Source organism: Coenobita brevimanus, chromosome 21 (genome assembly GCF_032717465.1).
Source record: "Coenobita brevimanus isolate Jiangsu-jjx chromosome 21, ASM3271746v2, whole genome shotgun sequence".
NCBI classification, from domain to species: Eukaryota; Metazoa; Arthropoda; class Malacostraca; order Decapoda; family Coenobitidae; genus Coenobita; species Coenobita brevimanus.
The window spans coordinates 9,964,387-9,985,957 of record NC_136974.1 but is presented as its reverse complement, the minus strand read 5'-3'; positions in this window follow the sequence as shown (position 1 = coordinate 9,985,957).

Here is a 21,571-nt window from a genome sequence, read left to right as displayed (position 1 = left end):
CACACACACACACACACACACATACTCCCGTCGCCAGAATGAGGCGATGATTAACCCCTTGACCGCAGGGCGCCACTTTCGTGACGCTCGGGCGCAATGGATCATACCGCGGGGCGTCATTTTTGTGATTCTGTGTTATTTTGAATTATCCCGGGCTTTCAAGTGGTGGCTTGTATCCTCTATCAGCACTGCCAATGTCCAACACTAGTCAGCACTCCAAATCTCATCTGTACTCCCATCCATTGTTGACATTTTAGCCATTTTCCCCCGTTCCTGACTCCCCTTTCTACCTCCCCTCCATTACCCTGTCCTCTCACCTCCCTGGCCGCGCTGGGCTAAGCAAATTTCCCCTGGATTTTTCCACAGATTTCATCCATTGATATAAGCCCTATTCCCTATACTTATACAAAATAATATATACCCAAAAAAAATAAGGTAAGTGATAGTGGTATACACCAGGAATTGGCTAATTATCACCTGACAACACCTAACCTGCATTCATTCGCTACATTCCCATGGTAATTTCCCCTTTGGATTATGCCTTGTAATCTACTTCTGTAATAAAAATATACATCAGAAAGGAAGGGAGAAGCCAAAGTGACATTTACATTCACCTGGAACTACCTATTTCTTTATGTATTGCCAAGATTTTCTACCAATAATTTATTAGCATGTAAGTTAGCAGCTGTCAGCCCCATTGTCACTGTCAACCCTTCCCTTCTCAGATAAGCCACGCCATTTAGTTCCTTGTCCTCCTCTGTGGTCAAAGCATGTCACACTCGCGCCCCGCCATTTCTGATGCTTCTGCGCCCATTGCAAAGGGCCCCGTGACCTCTGCAGCCAGAAAAACTCGTGGGGGAAGCAGGAAAGGACTAAGTGACTCTGCAGTGGAACGTGAACTAGCCAAATTATCTATGGTAATGATGGATAGTGACTTTGACCCTTCGGGGGATTCATGTGATGAGCTGGGTGAGGAAATCGTGCCAGAAACTACTAGTACGAGTGCTTCAGTGTTCCAAATTATCCCTAGCTCCAAGGGAAAGGAGCAGTTAGTGCAGCAAGGGAAGGAATTTGGGAAGGGAATGAAAAGGCGGCGGGTTAGCCCTGGAACAATGGCCCCGCATGACCCAGCCCGCCATGAGTCCCGAGTTGATTTACCTCCCTGTTCCCCAAGCCCCACTTCACTCATTTCTTCCTCTTCTTCTGCTGAATTTTCTCTGGAGTCTTCGTCGTTGGAGTCACCACCAGCATCAACAGTGAAGGCAGGCTGTAGAGGAAGAGGTAAATCCCTGACCCGTAAAAGTAGAGTTGCTAGTAGAGTAAGGGCTGCTAGTGCTGTACGGCAACCCAGGGTCAGTGTGAGTGACCTTGAACCTGATAAATCTGCCTCACAGCCACCCTCCACCCTCACCCACCCTACACTGCCACGACAGGGAATCCTGGACGCCTTGGCATGGACGGAAGGGTCTGATTTTGTCCCTGAACATCTCCATTTTGACGAGAGTTCCTCAGGAATACAGCCTGCCTTCACTCTTGACGAGGATGCTGAGTGTGTGGACTTCCTTTTGGCCTTCCTCGATGATGAAGTCATGCAGCACATATGTGATGAGACCAAGAGGTATGAATCACAACGTGCTGCAAGTGGTACAGGTGCAGCCAGCCAAGATGCAACAGTGGTCCATGCTGGGAGTGCAGGAGCTGTATGTGTTCTTCGCCCTCATGCTTCTCATGCCACACTCAAAGAATCATGAGTTGGAAGAATACTGGTCCATGGACCCCTTACTACCCTCACCCACCTTTAATAAGTACATGGCCAGAGATCGCTTCAGGAACATCATGGGAAACCTGCACTTTGCCGACAACGATGTACCTTTCCAAACTGACCCACTCTGGGAGATCCGGGAGATTCTGAGCAGAATGAAGGATAAGTTTATGACATTCTTCCACCCCTTCCAGAAGGTCGTCATTGACGAATCCTTGGTTTTGTTCAGAGGACGTCTTAGGTTTGTGCAGTACATTCCAAGCAAATGCCATCGCTTTGGAATCAAGTTCTTTGTACTGTGCGACTGTAAGACGGGGTACATCTTTGACTTCGTCATTTATTCAGCCAACACTGTTGATCTTGATAAAACTCACCCCTATGGCTTGTCAGGCTGTGTAGTGAAAGTGCTCCTTGAAAGGTATTTTGGTGGGAATCATGTGCTGTATACAGACAACTATTATACAGCACCGAAACTTGCTGAATACCTTTCAGAGCACGGCATCGGCTCCTGCGGCACTGTCAAGAGTAATCGTGCCCACTTCCCTAAATTCCCAGAGGCAGGAACCTCGCAGCGAGGAGACGTCCACCTACACAAGTCTGAGAAGATGCTGGCAATATGGTGGCATGACAAGAGGGTCGTGCACATGCTCACCACCGTACACAAGGGGGAAATAACAGACAGTGGGAAGGTCGCCGTAGGACAGGCGAACCTGTGAGGAAACCTGATGCTGTCTTAGACTACAATATCAAGATGCGGCTGGTGGACAAGTCCAACATGATGATTGGAGAGATCGACTGCCTCAGGAAGAATACTAGGTGGTACAGGAAAGTTTTTCTGCATCTCATAGACATGACGATGCTGAACGCCTTCATCCTGTACAAGATGAAGGTCAAGCCACCCAAGTCCTTCTCCCTGAGATTGTTCGCCAGGACTTGTGTTCAGCAGCTGCTTGAAAGATATGGTAGGGTGACAGCAGCAACACCAAGGCGCCATCCAGTAACACTTCCCGACAGACTTGAGCAGAGGGCGTACATGGATCGGCAAAGACTGGTGCAAATGCCTGCCACAAGCAAGAGGAAGGCTGCGATCCGCAGGTACCAAGTGTGTGCACATACCACCCGACGCACACCTGAGCACAAACGCACCTCTTGGCAGTGCACTGAGTGCCAGGTTCCCCTCTGTGTTACCTGTTTCTTTGATTACCACAGCCAGAAGCAGTTCTAAAAGTGCAAGTGGGAAAGGAAAATAATGTGAAAATAATGTGTAAATAATGTGTAAATAGCAAGTGAAAGCAATGGATGTACAGTACATATGACTGAACAGTGTAATATAGTTTTATGTTCCTGAAAGTGACAGTGAATAACATAGTGTAAATAAAATAGAAGTGTAAATATTGAAAATACAATAGAAAATGTAAATAGAAATGTAAGTAATTAGTAATATAAGAATATGAGTGCAAATACTTGGGGTTATAACAGTGAAAGTGAATCCGTGGCTCTCTACGTATTTTACTGAATGAAAAATTGAATGACTTCAGTGACAATAAACTAATACTACTGTAGGAAACTTATGGATAAAGACTCCAGATATATATAAGTGTTATATAGTAACAGAAATATGAAGTGTGAAGGGTTTTATGAATAATAAATGACAGCATACCAACAGCGAACTAGCACAAGTGGGAAAGGTCATACACGCTCGTAATTTTCATTGCTTTCACATTTTTTTTTTTTTTTTGAGTATTGATCCCAAACTACCTGATAATCATAGAATAGTGTTTATAGTGATAATATCTGGCTGTGGTAATCATATTACGGATTGTCGGGAAGTGTAAAGTGGAGACTTCGTTACCCAACTTCAGAGGTCTCCACAAGTCCTACGGTAATCGACGAAGGCTCATCAAACATCCCAGGAGAAAGCTGAAGGTATGTGCCATAAGCATATTTAATTTTAATATTCTAGGACTAATAACTGATTTTTGGCAAATATTTTTTTAGGGTCTGTCGGAGCCCGAATATGCCCGCGGGATACGCAAAACATTGGGAAAGAAGCCCGCGGTGTAAGGGTTAAGAAAGGCTTTTGAAGGGAATGGGTTAGTATTCATCAAATAGCAGTGAAGTCATCTCTCAGGGTCCTTGGAATTTCTTATCTCGGGACCTGTCATAGAAAGACTACATATATATTTCCCCACTCCACCTCACTCGCATACATTCTCCTCGTTAGTCTCTCGCTCCCCATCCTGTCCACATGGCCAAACCACCTCAGTGTATTTCTCCTAACGCTTTCTGTCACATCCACTTTCACACCACAGTGGTCATTCACGTCCTCGCTTGTCAATCTGTCTCTCCATGTAACTCCACATGCTCCTCTCAAATAACTCATTTCCACTGTTCTCACTCTTGATTTGTGTCCTTCCAGCAAAGTCCAAGCTTCATTTCCATACGTTACGTTAGAGTTGGTACTGTCACTCCTGAGTGACTTTTTTACTTCCGTGCTTACTTCCCTGTTCCTTATCATTGCTTTCAAAGAACCAGCAACTTTCTTCCTTGTTGTACCGTTTCATGCACTTTACCACCTAAACTTCCATCTTTACTCATTACATTACCCAAGTATTTAAATGCACTCACGTTTTACATTTCCTCTTCATCCAGCCCCACTGTACATTCAGTGACTTCACTTCTCTCAAAGACCATAATTTTACTCGTTCCAACATTAACCTTTAGATTCCATTTCTTACACATAGGCTACTCCCAAACCGATTCACCAAGGCTTGCAGTTTCCCTTCGTCCTAACATAACAATAAAGTATCATCTGCAAACAATAGTACAGGGAGTTTCCAAACACTGCCCTCTTTTATTAGGGTCGCTCCAACATCTACTGTCCTACCTTGTATCTTTTTTATAACCCCATCCATACACAGACTGAACAACCATTGGAACATGTCATATCCCAGTTTCACACCAACATTCAGAAGGGAAAATTCACTCAGTTCACTATCCACACGCATTGCAGTGCAGTGTCACCTATACTCTTCACGGCATTCAACAGCTTCCCATTTACTACATATGTCGTTAATATTTTCCACATTCCTTGTCTATCCACCCTGTCACGTGCTTTCTCCAAATCCAGGAAGGCTGCTTACAACTATTATTATTATTATTATTATTATTATTGTTATTATGCACTAATATCACTAATACCATTCCAGGGTATCCATATTTTTTCTCTTGAATTTTGCATTAAATATTTTTTTTTCATATATGCCAATATTTTATTACATCATATACTGTACATTCACATTATGCTATGTACAAACTTAGATCCTAACTGTAAAATATCATTATATCTACTATAGTATATTGTTATATCTAGGTATTGCTATCTACCATCTATCATTACACATAGCTATGGTACCACATAGCATGTCTGCATAGAAGCTGAAAACCTTCCATACCCCGTCAGCTTACCTCCCACGCCCTGCAGTGACGGTTGGATCAGTTCAGTATAAGGCGGGGTGTGGGGGTAGGAAGACATACTTCTTTAGCACAGATAGACTTCCATCGTGTAACCTTCCTCTAATGTACAAACAGTGACATACTTCAGATGAATAGTGAAATGTTCTGTTTTCTTATACCAGTCTTTACTTAACCCCATAACATTGGATCAACACACATTGCTTATATAAGTGAATATTACAGTTGTGCTCAGAGATTATATCCCTGGCAGAGGGAAGTGAGTACAATCAATGCTGAAATACCTCAAGGTGACACAGTGATTCATCGTTAACGCCAGCTATGAGGAATAACGTGTGGACATCAAAGGGCAACGTAGAACTATTCATACGAAAATCTCCCTTGATTAAATGTGCCAGGTCTGGTCTGACGTGCCTGGTACATATCTTAGCGGCAGCAGTTCTGTGTGCTTCAAATGAAATTTGCTGCATCTCCGTGGCTTTATCGTCTGATGGAATCCACTTGGTCTACTCCCAGTGTCGTAACTGGTCTGGTATTCACCTCCCTTCTCTCATTCCTATTCCACATTCGTCCCATGGTTCGGTGGTACTCCCACCCATTTTTTTTTTTTAATAAATATTTTATGATTCATTTACCACCCATATTTCATACATGATCAACACCATCACTGGGGGTCAGTGAGGTCAGCGCTTTGTCAGCGTGCTTTGGCGTCTCTTGCAAAACTTCAAAGCTGCGGCCAGCAGCTCCACAGCGCAACATTCAAGATGATTCCCTAATTGCAACTGGGCGCAGTCAACACGTGGCTGGGATGAATGATATCCAGGAATCTTCTCAACAGCTGGGATAGGCGATATCCAGGAATGTTCCCAACGGCTGGGCGTGTGAGGAGCGAATTCGCAACCCTTCTCAACGCCTACCTGAGCAGTTATCTCCATATTACGAGATTGGATCATCGCCTCTTCACAACATCCTATGACTCGTCCACAACATCCTGCGACTCATTAAAGGGCGTGCATGGGCGCGTGGATCTTCATTTTTCAATCAACTCCCCTAGAGTGTAGTTAGTATAGTTCACAAAAGGGGGTAAGATTGGTTGAACACAAGCTTACTGAAATATTCAGTTTTTACATGTACGTGTGAGACCTTTGTGCATGTAACTTCTATATAATTCCCATCATACATATGCTTCATATATTCGAGATTATTTGTCAGTTTGTTAATGTTCTATTGCATGTTACCTTTCAGTATGAAACCACTGCGTGTAAAGGAAGCTGTTAGCGGTGATACACCCTCTAGATTTCGCTCAGAATTATCTCTGATTCCCGATGTCACTAACCAAGGACAAACTGCCACTCTTCACCAGATTATTTAATTTTTGACATCAAAGTCGGTCTACTAAACTCAGTTCATATTTATGTGCCCTCTGTGTCACTAAAAGGAAGGGAGAAATTATAACAGGATTATTTTAGTCACTGCTACAAGGAAAAGAGGCTGTATTATAGTCAAAGAAAATAAAGAAATGGGCTGATTCTACCATCTCGGTTTGGGGAAGGTTATTATTCTTTCCTTCTTTAAATATCGATAAGCTTTATTTTCCATCCATTTCATGTATTTGTCAATCAGAACAAAATAAATAGTATTATGAGAAACAAGTAACGATTCTTCATTAAGAAACATTAGCACGACACGGCTGAAGATCGGAGGTTAGGATTATAAACAATAACAAATTTCGCGTGTGTCTACCGCCCCGCTGGACATACTGTACAAAGATCAGGGAAAACCGTTGCAGAGAAAAATGGACAGTGCCTAGACTGAAGTATTTCCTTAAGTCTAGAGGCATACCCTGTTCAGGGTACACCACTGGCGTGTTGTTTTGACTTTTTGTATGGTATTTTGGAGCCCTTGGCATCGTTGGATATCGGTCGGCAGTCTCGTCTCTGCACGATTTCGGCTTTAAACATTGTACAATTTTCATATGAAAAAAATTTGTAGATTTTCTTCAGCATTTTGGAGATGAAGCATTGTTCTTTTAGAAAGCTAAATTTTATGGGTTTCAAACAAAAGATGCAGCTAGAGACTTGTAAATATGTGATGAATGCTGTCACACCCGGTGTAATTGCACAGCTTTTATAGTATCGCTTTCCTGCATTTACCGCATTAAAGCATATCTAGAAAATTAGCATAACTACTAAAGAATAATGTCATGAAGAACTTACGTACGATATATCAATAAATATCACGAGAGAGATTTTTTAAAAATATGCGACTTCTGTGGTCTCTGCATGAGTAGCCCGACTTCCATATTGAACTAGCTGACGGTCAGTGGCAACTCTTGAGTTAGTGACGGTCGGAATTGCAAGCAAGCCAAATTCTAGCTATGGTCTGTCAATTTTATGAAGAGCGTTTGGGCGTTGTCCTTCTTGGGGAGTCCCCGTCCCACAGTGTTGCCATACTTTGTGCAGGGCAACTTAATCGGATTAGAGACGAGGTGTAAATGACAACTCTCCCTCCCGGCACAGCACTCTTTCTCCTCTCTCTCTCTCTGCATACAGTATAGAAATTGCATTTTTTGTAGATTTATTTCTATTAACAGTCTATACGGTTTTATAAATTATTAGAATTTGAGGAAAAGCCTCCTAACTGACTGTCTGTCTGTCTTGTTGCACTCTTATTCATTCCCTTTCTCCATGCCCTTTCCCCCCTACTCTGTTTGTCTGCCTGTCCGTCTGTCTGTCTCTCTGGTGGCTGTTGTGTAACACAAGCTTGATTGAAGGAAAAGCAGATTCGTCTGACTGTTGCTTCGCTCATGTTCGTGGCTTTTGCTGTTCGAGCAACAGCTGTTTGCCTTCTCTTCTAAAAAAAAAAAATACTTATTTACTTTGTGAATAAGTTATTTTTCTCTACTGTGGAGCGCACGAGAACGAGTAGCAGGAGGAAGAGCACCCATCTCAGGTGGCGGCCAGTGTGGAAATGACCTGGATTAACACGGTCACTCTACCCTTACAAGCCTGGCACCGTTGGAAAGCAACGTTGCCACGTGTTGTGGTATTTAAAAAAAAAAATCATTGTTATTATTAGAAAAAAAAAAAGACATTTATAACACTATATAGCCTTCTTAGACAATTAAATATATATATATATATACTGTAAATAAACTTCATTTAGAAGTAGTAAATAGCTGACATGAGACAGGGAGGCGTACACGTTTGGCAGTTATGCGGCCCAGGAAATTCCCAAGACGGACAACACATAAAGTCGCTTCATAAAATAGACAGACCATAGTTACCCCGCAACTCTTCCGTTTTCTCCAAAGAGCTGGGTGCAGCGATTTTCTTTTAAATTGCTGTTGGGGAAACCGACAAATTCTCAGAATAGTTACTTACACCTACGGTAAAGAAAGGTTTAACTCTCTCTCCTACATCGACATGTAGTGATAAAGTATATAACCCCTTAACTTGAGAACCTAGCATCACAATAACACACCCCTCCTCTTCAGGAAAACAACAGTCTCTCAATTGGCGAGGGTAAACTGTACTTCAGGATAATGTTCCCATCCCCCACTTTTTGGAGTCTGGGGGACAGAGTATCCTTTGTCCCCCGCCCAACTTTTCTTGGGGAAATTTTTCATGAATAACTTGACGCCGTTTTTCTTCTTTTTCCTTAATGAGAAAATCCTTTCCATACAGTATAATACAGTTCAGTGGATATGAAAATCATTCTCTGCCGAGCGGGGCAGGTCGAGTGGTCACCCGAGTCAAGGATTAAGAGAGGTTAATCCCACCAGATGTATTTGCTTAGGTCAGTCTTGACGTATGCACCACTCCTGATGCTTGAACCAATTAGAATCAAACTAAAAGAATAAGGAATGGAAAACAGAATTTCTATTGGCTACCACCACAGCAGTAGTACAAAACAAAGTGCCAGACGGGGTGGGTGCGGCAGCGAATTTTAGTTTACATATATGTTTTTCAAAATTACATATATGTGTTTACATATATGTGTTTACATATATGTGTTTTTCAAAATTACGGACTTGATATTTGTGCTCTGACAGAAACTAGATTAACTGGAGTTGATAAGTTGGATTTGGAGAATGGTATACGTTTATTGATATCTGGTCGACAGGACGGAATGCATTATCAGGGAGTAGGATTGTTGCTGGGTTGTAAGGCAAATAAGGCTTTATGTGAGTGGGATCCTATAGATGAGCGATTGTTATACGCACGGTTTAAATCAAATCATGGCAACATCAGTCTGTTTGTGTGTTATGCACCTACTAATGATGCACTCGATGAAAGGAAAGACACATTTTATGAAAAGTTGCAAGAAGGAGTAGGAAGGGTACCTAGACATGATGTTTTGATCTGCGTTGGAGACTTTAATGCAGTAATGGGCTGTTCAAATGAGGGATTTGAGGCATGTATGGGTAAGATGGGAGTTGGTAGTAGGATGAGTGAAAACGGAGTGAGGTTTGGAAGCTTCTGTCTAGCAAATGACTTAGTCATCGGGGGCACACTCTTTCAGCATTGCAATATACACAAGACAACTTGGGTGTCGCCGTGTGGAAAATATAAAAATCAGATTGATCACATCGCTGTCAGTAGGAGGCATAGAAGTTCTCTGCTAGATGTTCATGTTAAACGGGGAGCGGATATTGGTAGTGACCATCAACTCAGCATTGCAAAAATAAGGTTTAAACTTAAAAATCAGAAGAAGGAAAAATATGGTGTTGGTAGATACGATATTGTTAAGCTTAGAAGGGAAGAAGAAAAGGAGGAATTCAGATTAGAATGCAGAAATAGGTTTTTGGTGTTGGAAACGTTGGAAGAGGGGGAGAGAAGTGTAGATGAGATGTGGGAGGATGTGAACAAAGTTTTGCATGAGACTGCTGAATGTACGATTGGAAGGAGACATAGATTCAGGAGAAAGAAATGGATATCGGAGGAAACGTGGGATATGATAAAAAAGAGAGGTGAGGCTAAATTGAGGAGTGAGATGCAATGCGTTGATGAACGAGAGATTGAATTAGCAAGAGCTGCGTACTGGAGTTTGAATTCAGAAGTAAGAAGGTTAGCTAGGAGAGATAAAAGAAGATGTGTGGATGAAAAGGTTGCAGAGACTGAAATCTTAATAAACAAAAATGATGGACAGAGTCAAAGAATAGCATATGAATCGATTAGAGAACTGAGTGGTAATGCAGGTAAACGCAAGGAAATACCAGTTAGAGACAGGGAAGGAAATTTATTGACCAAAGATGGAGATATTAAAAACAGATGGAAAGAGCATTTTGAGACAGTTCTTAATAGACCAGTACCACCAGAAGAGGATATACCGTCTGCTCAGGAAGATTTAAATATAGAAACAGGAGAGTTGAGGCTTGCAGAAGTGGAGAAAGCAGTAAAACAGTTAAAGAATAATAAGGCACCAGGGGAGGATGGTTTATTTCCGGAAATGTTTAAAGTGGAGGGGGATAGATTAATAATGATCTTGACCAAGCTATTCAATAAGATATGGGTGACGGGGTTACTACCGTCAGTTTGGAAGAATGGTGTAATTGTTAAAGTTCCGAAGAAGGGAGACCTGAGTGAATGTGGTAATTGGAGGGGAATCTCTTTGTCACCGATAGCTTTGAAAGTTTTCAGTAGAGTGTTGTTAAATAGGTTGGAGCCGGTGGTTGAGGGTATTCTGAGGGATGAACAGGCTGGTTTTAGAAAGGGACGTGGTTGCAATGATCAGATCTTTATAGTTAGGCATTTGATGCAGCAAGTTAATGAAATGAGAGTACCGTTAAGTCTTTGTTTTGTTGATTTTGAAAAGGCTTTTGATAGTGTTTCGAGAGAGACTATGGGGAAGATCATGAGACATTATGGAATACCAGAGGAGTTTGTGAGGGTCATTATGAACATGCATGAGACATTATGGAATACCAGAGGAGTTTGTGAGGGTCATTATGAACATGCATGAGGACACATTTTGTAAAGTGATGGTTGATGGTTGTCTGAGTGATGCGTTTGAAGTCAAGTCCGGAGTAATTCAAGGTGGTGTTCTATCGCCTTTACTATTTATATTGGTCATTGATTATATTATGAAACGCGTTGGAACAGAAACCGGTGCAGGTATACTTTGGGGAGAGAACAGGAAACTTTTGGATTTAGATTATGCAGATGATATAGTTTTGATTTGTGATGGGCCAGAAGAGATGCAGAGAGTGTTGGACTGTTTGGTGAGTGAAGGTCGCAAGGTGGGTTTGGTTATTAATTGTGGAAAAACGGAAATAATCAATATGAATATGGAAAATGCGCAGGAATGTGTAATTGGAGGTATGGTTGTAAAGCAAGTTGATAGGTTTAAATATTTAGGTACTTATTTAGCCAAGGATGGTTCTTTGAACTTTGAATTCGAGGAAAGGTTAAAGAAGGCTAATCAGGCAATGGGAATGCTTAAAAATATTTGGAATAATAACAATTTCTCTGTGCATACAAAAATCAAACTTTATAAGGTAATGGATAAGGAGTATCTTAATTTATGGACACGAGTCTTGGTACAGCACAGTGACCATGGAAAATAAATTCTTGGTGTTTGAAAATAAAGCACTTAGAAGAATATTAGGAGTTAAGTGGTGGGAAAGGATACCAAATAGTAGAATTAGAGAAATAACGGGAGTGCAGCCGATCGATGAATATGTTAGATTCTCACGATGGAAGTGGCTAGGACATGTGTACAGGGGACAGGGAATAGTACGAGGTACACCAGGGTGGGTGGCACTTGGTAGGAGAGGTAGAGGAAGGCCAAAAGAGACGTGGGTGAGGACAATGAGACGGGAAGCTGGAGATGAGTGTTGGGGAGATCTTGAGGAGTTAGCACAAGATAGGATGTGGTGGTGTGAGTTCATCGAGGCCCTATGCATCCCCGAGGGTGCCACAGGAAATGATTGATTGATTGATATGTGTTAAGTAGAGAGAGAGAGAGAGAGAGAGAGAGAGAGAGAGAGAGAGAACCGCAAAGGAAAACAAACAAACCAAAAAGATATAGTATCACGAATATAGGAAAGTATGTGTGTTCGGGACACTCACGCCAGATCTCGAGTTATCATTGGCCCATCCTTTCCGCCATTTTTCTTCCAGCAGCCAAGCAAAATACAGGGTTTATTTCCGAATATAAACAGATAGTGTGGACGCCATTGCCTCTTTTATGGTAGGTGTTGTGCCGATGTGTGGTATATTTCATCATAATTTCATAGGTTATTACGCAAAATAGCTGTACTTCGTTATATGTACAGAAAGCTAAAGACAGGAGGTAAATGATGCGCTAAGAGTAAAGTGTTGACAGTAATTTTTCAATCCAAAAAGTGCACAAGAAACTATCGGTACCGAAGGGAAAAAAAAAAATATTTTGAGGTAGAACGGACGGAAGTTGGCATGCATATATCGATAATTATACCATTTACGAGAGTGACCATGATAAGCAATGATACTAGTGAGAAGGAGATGTCTTCTGTTATGGAAAATCCAGTGCCTTCTAATTTATTGCTGGTATTTCCTTTTGCTCTCTAATGAAAGAGTAGACCTATGGTAACATTATGTACTGAGAGTTTTTTACATACCATACATCTCCTCTTAATGGATTATTAGCGATTTACTTAAAATTACTCCAAGAAAGCTGTGAATATGTGGCGAAAAGATAGTAAGAATATGGATATGAAAAAATTACTTCACCAGTGCATAAGACAGAACCAGCATTCTTCTTCAAATTAAAATAAGAATAATTCAAATCGGTCAATAAATAGTTTTCTTACTACCTCCTAAATGAATAAAAGCCTTCTAAGTTTTGAGCAAATAGAACTGAAAGATTTGATGAAGGACCTTTGGACATAGGAAACGCAATCTACCCATAGTTTCAGTGCATCCGGTTTCTTCCTTACCACTTATAGGATTTACTTATAGGGTTTACTGGCACTGTTCATAGAGACATCCTTAGCGAATTGTCGTGTGAGGAGATAACAAAAAGAGTTCCTTAGAGGCGTTGATGTTAAATCCAATGTATTTCCGAAATTCTGAGTGTGCAGACATGCAGTGTCAATGACTTGAATTATTAAACAATGTCTATCTATCTATCTATCTATTGCCAGACGCCTCAATCCCGTTTGGGGTGGCCACAAACAAATCGCCTCCAAGTCGCCCTGTCCCCCGCCATCTCACTGGCCTGCTCCCAACTCACACACCCCTCTCCCATATACCTCTCCACCCCATCCCTCCATCTCATCCTCGGCTTCCCCCTCCCTCTTCCCCCCTCCACCTCACTCACATACACTCTCTTCGTCAGTCTTTCACCCTCCATCCTCTCCACATGGCCAAACCACCTCAGTGTGTTCCTCATAACGCTTCCTATCACATCCACATCCACACCACAACGCTCCTTTATATCCTCATTCGTCAGCCTGTCTCTCCATGTGACTCCACAGGCTCCTTTTAAATGACTCATTTTCACTGCTCTCACTCTTGACTTGTGTCCTTCCAACAACGTCCAAGCTTCACTTCCGTACGTTAGAGTTGGTATCACAATACTGTCATGTAGTAACTTTTTCACTTCCATGCTCACTTCCCTGTTTCTTATCACTTCTTTCAAAGAACCAGCAACCTTTCTTCCCTGCTGTACCCTTTCACGCATTTCACCCTCCAAACCTCCATCCTTACTCATCATACTACCCAAGTACTTAAACGTACTCATATTTTCCAATTCCTCACCATCCAACCTCGCTGTACATTCACTGACTTCACCTCTCTCAAAGACCATCACTTTACTCTTCCCTACATTCACCTTTAGATTCCGTTTCTTACACATTCTCCCAAACTCATCCACCAAGCCTTGCAGCTCCCCTTCGTCTTCAGTCAACAATGTACAAGTGCAAAATTATGTAGTATCACCATCATGAGTGAGTGTATTATTTTTTTTTTTTATGTGTCCGACTCCAGGCATAGGCTTCACAGCCTGCTATCAAGGCCCAGCAGTTCAACATATCACACACCTCAAAATGTCACCACTTCGGCGCTAACACCCACCGTCTATATTGAATACATACTAGGGCTGTCTCATACAGGACTGGTGTATTGGTATTAGTGGGGGTATTTTTACGACACGTCGGCGGGGCTGCTGGTAAATCTGTAAAATCTGGTTTAATGAAATTCAAATCCTTAAGCTGTTCCCTGTTCCAGCGGGGATTTGAACTTGGGTCCGTTATGACTGCAGGCCACCTCTCTGCCGATTTAAGGCCCTATCACACGGTACCTCGTACCAGGAACGGCTGAGGAAGATTTAAGTGGAACAAAACTTGGACGCTATCACACATGTTCCTCGTATCCTCGGCAAAGGACATGCTTCTCACGCTGTTGCCAGAGCCCCGTTTCGCGACTGCGGACAGTGATCGCTGTCGCTGACTCGGTAAAGAATAAGGAGAAGCAACTTTTGTTTACAAATTGGTACACACGCGGAACTGCCTCAATTTCTCTATAAAGGCGAAATCAGCTGCCCTTGTCCAGGAAATTGATGATAAAGCCATCAGTACGTTGTTGTTGTGGTGGTGTTTTCAGGTGGCGACTGGTTTTCTACTCTACCTGCAGTGGAGTCCTCAGTTGTAAACACGTAATATTTTATCGACATCACAGTTTCCTCGGTGTAGGAAATATTAACTCTTTATAAGGCCTTCAAAACGATTGATATTTATTATAAAATATTAATAAGTATTCAGTGTTAGGCTAAATGTTTAATAATGTAGTATGATATATTCTGTGTCGAGTAGCCTGGGTTTTGGTCACACTGTTTTGCCCGTCGTATCCTCGGCAGGAATCCATCCAGATGGGTTCCAAATGCCCGTGGTATCGTCGGCAATTTTATCACGTTACCGTTCCGATTTACCATCGTATCCTCGGCAAACCTCGTATGAGGTGCCGTGTGATAGCCCCTTTAGCCACCGCCACCCCCTGGCTCGTGTTTAGTAGTTTTCCTTTGAATAGTATTGTACTGTATTGTCTTAAGGTTATAGGGCAAGGCTACCAGTTCGTCATCTTTAACTTTCAAAGTACACCCTACAAGCCTGTACTGTGGCCTGTTTTTTTTTTTTTTTTTTTTTTTTTTTCCCACTATTGATGTAATTTTCCCACACAATGACAAACAATGATGAAAAGATAGTCTTTTCTCTAGATCCTTCTACAACAGAATATTGTTCTTGTATTGTACATACATTTACCTTTACATTACAAAAATGCTTCGCCGGTGGCCAGGGGGCTACGCATCCCCGGAACCCACCATCCCCCACCCCTGCAGTGCGCACAAATTAGTATGATGCCGATTGTGTCTCCCCAACATTTGCAGACAAAACGAGGCCCCTGGATACGACTGATCCAACGTGGAATGTGTACATATTTGCGCACCAGATCTCTATCTATCTATCTACTGCCAGACGCCTCAATCCCGTTTGGGGTGGCCACAAACAAATCGCCTCCAAGTCGCCCTGTCCCCCGCCATTTCACTGCCCTGCTCCCAACTCACACCCTCCTCTCTCATATACCTCTCCACCCCCTCCCTCCATTTCATCCTCGGCCTCCCCCTCCCTCTTCCCCCCTCCACTTCACTCACATACACTCTCTTCGTCAGTCTTTCACCCTCCATCCTCTCCACATGGCCAAACCACCTCAGTGTGTTCCTCATAACGCTTCCTATCACATCCACATCAACACCACAACTCTCCTTTATATCTTCATTCGTCAGCCTGTCTCTCCACGTGACTCCACAGGCTCCTCTTAAATAACTCATTTCCACTGCTCTCACTCTTGACTTGTGTCCTTCCAACAATGTCCAAGCTTCACTTCCGTACGTTAGAGTTGGTATCACAATACTGTCATGTAGTAACTTTTTCACTTCCATGCTCACTTCCCTGTTTCTTATCACTGCTTTCAAGGAACCAGCAACCTTTCTTCCCTGCTATACCCTTTCAAGCACTTCACCCTCCAAACCTCCATCCTTACTCATCACACTACCCAAATACTTAAACGTACTCACATTTTCCAATTCCTCACCATCCAACCTCGCTGTACATTCACTGACTTCACCTCTCTCAAAGACCATCACTTTAATCTTCCCTACATTCACCTTTAGGTTCCGTTTCTTACACACTCTCCCAAACTCATCCACCAAGCCTTGCAGCTCCCCTTCGTCTTCACTCAACAACACAGTATCATCTGCAAACAACAGTACAGGGAGTTTCCAAACACTATCCTCTCTCACCAGAGCCACTCCAGCATCCACTTCTCTACCTTGTACCTCTTTTATTACCCCAAATGAAAGATGTAATTGGTAAAAGGAAGCTTTCCCAAGGGAATAGTAAGTTAAAATTTATATGTTGGAGAATTTCACAGAACACAACCACTCTGGCTGGTGTTCTCATGGGAGATGACTTTTTACTTTGTGATGATGCAGACGTGTTCCTTGCCGAACTTGTGGCAGATATGGGCTCTATCATAGAGGTATAATAGGGAGGAAGAGGCATGTCGGTCTTCCTCTATCCGCGCGAGTGAAGCCGGTGGGCGGGGCTTAGGGGCTCGGGGGGGTGGGGGAGATTGACTCAAAACATCGCAGGTTACCAAGGTGACTTATTACATTTAATTGCTTTCTGGTGTTCACCACACACACAAATTTGGAGAAATATTATATGATATGCAAGCTTTATATAAAGACAATCCTTATGAAAGGTATAGATTCCCGAAAAACCCACCAGGCACCACACTATATTTAGAAAATTTAAAGTTTATTCTTTATTTGTTTGCTTCATAGATAATCATTATTAATCCTTATAAGAAACGCTAACAACGTGTTGTTTTGATATCATATACTTTAGTGATTATAGATAAATATGAATCAGGCATGTTGGCCAGTAATAATCACAAATGGTAGTATTATTTAATAATTTAGGTTCTCATCTGCGATGGAAAGGGATGGACTCGAAACATTGCAGTTTTTTGCTAATTGTATTTTCATAAGATCAGCTACTCCCCCAGCGCAGTCTTCCAATACACCTAAACTGTTCGTACTGAGTAGATTATTTTTTCTCAAGTCTTCTATAACATTCTGCAATTGTGCAATTTTCCTTAAGAGCCTTCGTTTTTACTGAAGTTTTATTGTTTTTGGAAGCTACAAGTTTTTCTTCATTTTCAGCTAACTTTCTCTTCAATTTAACCTTTTAAGGACTTACAGAGGACACCATAGAACAGTTTAAGGCTTCATCTATAGACCTATCCACAGGAAAGGAACAATCACTAGTGCCTTCTGAAGTACCAGGTATCAGCACTAACAATTTTACTGCTGTTAACAGAACCCAGCTTAACAGACTGCCGCTAGAACCTCCCGTTTGGCTGGGCTTTTTCTGGGCAATTTAGTTTTCTTCTGTAAGTATGACTGAAAACCAGCAAATAAACTTGGTATCACACCATCCCTTAAAATAGTTCGGTGTGGTCCTGTCAAAATCCTCTTTCTTAAAATGTTGGGAATAAAGAACTGCTGATTTAGAAGGATTTAAGTCCTTTATACGTGTTGCCTCTATCCACTTCCTGCGAAAAATTTCATCACTTTGGAGCCTATAAGATGAAATACAAGAAAATAAGTTTTTTGTCAAGAAAGTACCAAATATGGGGTCAGGTCAGACTTCTTTGCTCCAAGTCAAATCCAATTCCAGAAGGATATTAAGTTAGCAATTCTAATTCATTTGTAAGAGAAAATTTATTGATTCCTGTTCAGTTAAATTCACCATAGTTTAAATTTCAAATTACCTAGGCTACATATATTTAACTATACCACCTTAATGAAATTCACTCAAGGTTGTAATCCTCCTTACACCCGGCATACCAGTGATAAAGGAGAGACAACACAGAAACTCTTGTGAATTTTTTCGACTATATTAAACCAATGACTGATATAAAATAACTCTTATAGTGTGAAAAAATTGGTCATTATTAGACATGACATACCTTTTAAATCAGGTGAATGAGCAGAAGTTAAATAGCTTAGGCTAAGATTAGATCAGATTAGGTGAATTGGGTTAGGTAAGGTTAGGTTAGGATAAGCTGGGTTAAGCTGGCTTGGGGTAAACGAAGTTAGATGGGTAAATTTGGTGCATGGTGAAGATGAGCTTGGCCAGGCTGGGCTAGATGGGTTACGTTAAGTTACGTTAAGCTAGGTTTGGTGATTAGGTAAGGTTAGGCTAGGCTGCTTAGGTTATAAAGGCTAATTTGGGATAGGCTATGTGGGTTAGATTAGGTGCTTGAGAGAGCAGTATATCCTAGGACTAGCCTACTTATTGACCGACTGGCCACAATGCAGAAGCACTTTGCTGGTATTCTTTACTTTCCCACCCCAAATTTGGAATATTTAGTATCAGCACCGGTGTCTAAACTGAGTGTAGATTATTGAAGGTTGCTAAAGTCTTAAAAAACATTAGTATCGAACCACAAGACCATAAATGAATAAAGAAAATGCGTGGAAAAGAACTGAATGTGACGCAGTTTTAAGCCCATTTCTAAGAAACCATTTCCTTATTTAACCTAGCAATTTTACCTATGGAATGTTACAGAGTCCCGTCAATCCCTCTGCGTACGCCCAAAAGCAAAACAAGCAGGCATGTTGAGTGGTTACACAAAAAATAATGAAGAGTTCCACTCTCAGCAGACGTTTGAGTCAAAGGGGAGCGGGGGTATGCAGCGCGCTGGTTTCAGGTCACGTGACCTCATGCCGACTTCTCTCTTATTGTGCTTCCATGAGCTCTATGCCGTTCGCTGGGGGCAATGTTATAGCTTTACTTAGGGCTTTGCATGATACCCACATGAAGGCAGCTTCGATAGACTTTAGTCTGGCTGCTTGTTTTGCTCAGAATGTCAGACTTTCTGTGGAACAAGACTTTGCTACGAGGTAGTTCAAGGTGGCTGAATGACAACAAGGATAGCCTCCACCTAGATAATTTGTTGTCCTTGATGACTTTTGCCTATTACTTTCAGGTGTCAACACCAAAAGAACAATGGATTGATAAGTAACTGGACTTCAAACCAATGTAAACACTCCACGACTTGAACAGACAATTTGCTCATGAAGCTGCAATCACACCCTGAAGCATCTCCTGCGGTCTACTCAAGGACACTGATGTGCAGAAAAACCAAAGGGGGACAAAAAGGCTGAGAAGCCCAGCTCCTCTGCAATAGGTTCTTGTTGCCCTGATTCCTCAGGTAAATGTTCTTACTGTCACAAAGGGGCTCATCCTATACAAAAATGTGTTAAGCTCTAACGTGACTTAAACAACAGTCATGGTGCCCAGCAATCTTCCACTGCATACTCTCCTGCGCAAGGCACGTCATCATCATCATCTCTCAACTGGCACAAAAAGTAGTGTCGTCACCACAATCAAGTCTCAGGGGCACTGCGCGAGTGAGTGTCGTTCTCCCCCAGGGATTGTTAACAAAGTTGCTAGTACCCTAAGCACTGCTCCATTGTCGAGGGAAAACAAGCAGCCTCCATCCCTCGACCAGGAGTAAACTCAAGTGTTGGAGTCAAATCAACTACTGTGGGTACCACTGTAGCAAATGTACGGCCAGGACCAGATGCTATTCAGTTTTAGTTTATCATGAATCCTGTAAAATACCCTTACTTTTTGACGGTGAGTGTTATGTCAGTATTACTGCATAGGTCTCACTACAACAAATTGAGCATCAGCTGAGAAAAACTTTTTCACGTCATCCTCGACCAGTTGGGTTGATGGGTCATGATGGTGTTCCCTCAAATGTAGCAAGTGTGGTTACCTCGCCCTTTCAGTTTGCAAGATATGAACACCCAGATGAAGCTCAGTTTTACATGGGTCCGGCATTTGTTATTGTATCAGATGGGTTGTTAGGATTGCCTACTCTCCATGAGCATGGAATAGACATTGAGGTTAGTTCTGGTTCAGTTGTATTTAGAAACAAACACTACACAGCCCTGCTGAAGCCCATGCCATTACTTCGTGGACCTTATGCAGTGAATAGATCTTACCCTGAACTAGCTGGTACGGACATTTACCCTATGCAGACCACCACTGAATCTCCCACATTGTCTAACGCCGTACCATCTGTGGATAATGATGACTCAGTTGTATCTACCGCTCCTTCTTCTTTCACTTTAACTCCCTGACTGGTTTTCAGGTGGCGGAACGACAACCCTGTAGCGGCAATCCACACAAAAGTTTCCCGTTTTCAGTGCAATAATTTTCGTATTAATAAACAAGGTAAAAAAGTAAAACACGCACAAGAAAGCAAAACTCTCTCTTCACACCTATGAGTACATCAGTGAATGTTTAGATGCTCATACTATGCCACACAGAGATGGTAGCAACTCCATTTTCTGTGTTTTTTTGCGTCACTGTAGCTGTCCATCACGCATCATCACCCACACCGCCGCTCACGGCACTTCATAAAAATTACCCATTTTCAATGCAATAACTTTCATATTGATACACAAGATAAAACAAAATAATACAAACACACGAGAGCGAAACCTTTCCTCTTACCTATGAGCACATCAGTGAATGTTTAGATGATCCTATGATCCTGTAAATGGAGGTGGAAACAAGGCCATTTTTTTTTGCGTCTGTCACGCACTACCACCCACACAGCTGCTCACCACAGTTCATTTCTCAACCACGCACCACTATACCCACTATACGCATCACTTTCTTTGCGTTATCTTGAATGGTTCACTTAGCACTTCAAAATCAATATTTTACAAACATTATAAAATAAAATACTCGTAGTTTGCTACTGAACCGTGAAAACCTACTCAGTAATAGTGAATGACGCTAAATTTAACAAAAGATATTTACATAGCACACACCAGACACTTTCACTTTTCTTATAGTTTAATCACTTACATTTACTCTCGCTCTTACACTGGTGTGATACCAAACCATGAAAAACTACCCAGTAACAGTAAATGACACTAAACTGAGTGAAAGATATTTACATTGCCTACACCAGACACTTTCATTTTCTTTATATTTTAGTCACTTACATTTACTCCCTATCACTATTTCCATTATTTTGTTCAATCACTTTTTCAGAGGGGCTAGAAGTGTGTCAAAGTCACTGTGGTGTTGGCGCTGCTTTAGAGCGTGGTGTGCAGCCCTGTTTTTAAAGGGGTTTTACAGTATATTCCACACTAGAATCACTGTAAGGTGCATACTTCCTTTTCTGTGGAATACGACCTCTAGCACCTATTTACTTGGTAACACCAAGCGAAGCTGAGGGCTGGGGCAAATGCAACAAACCA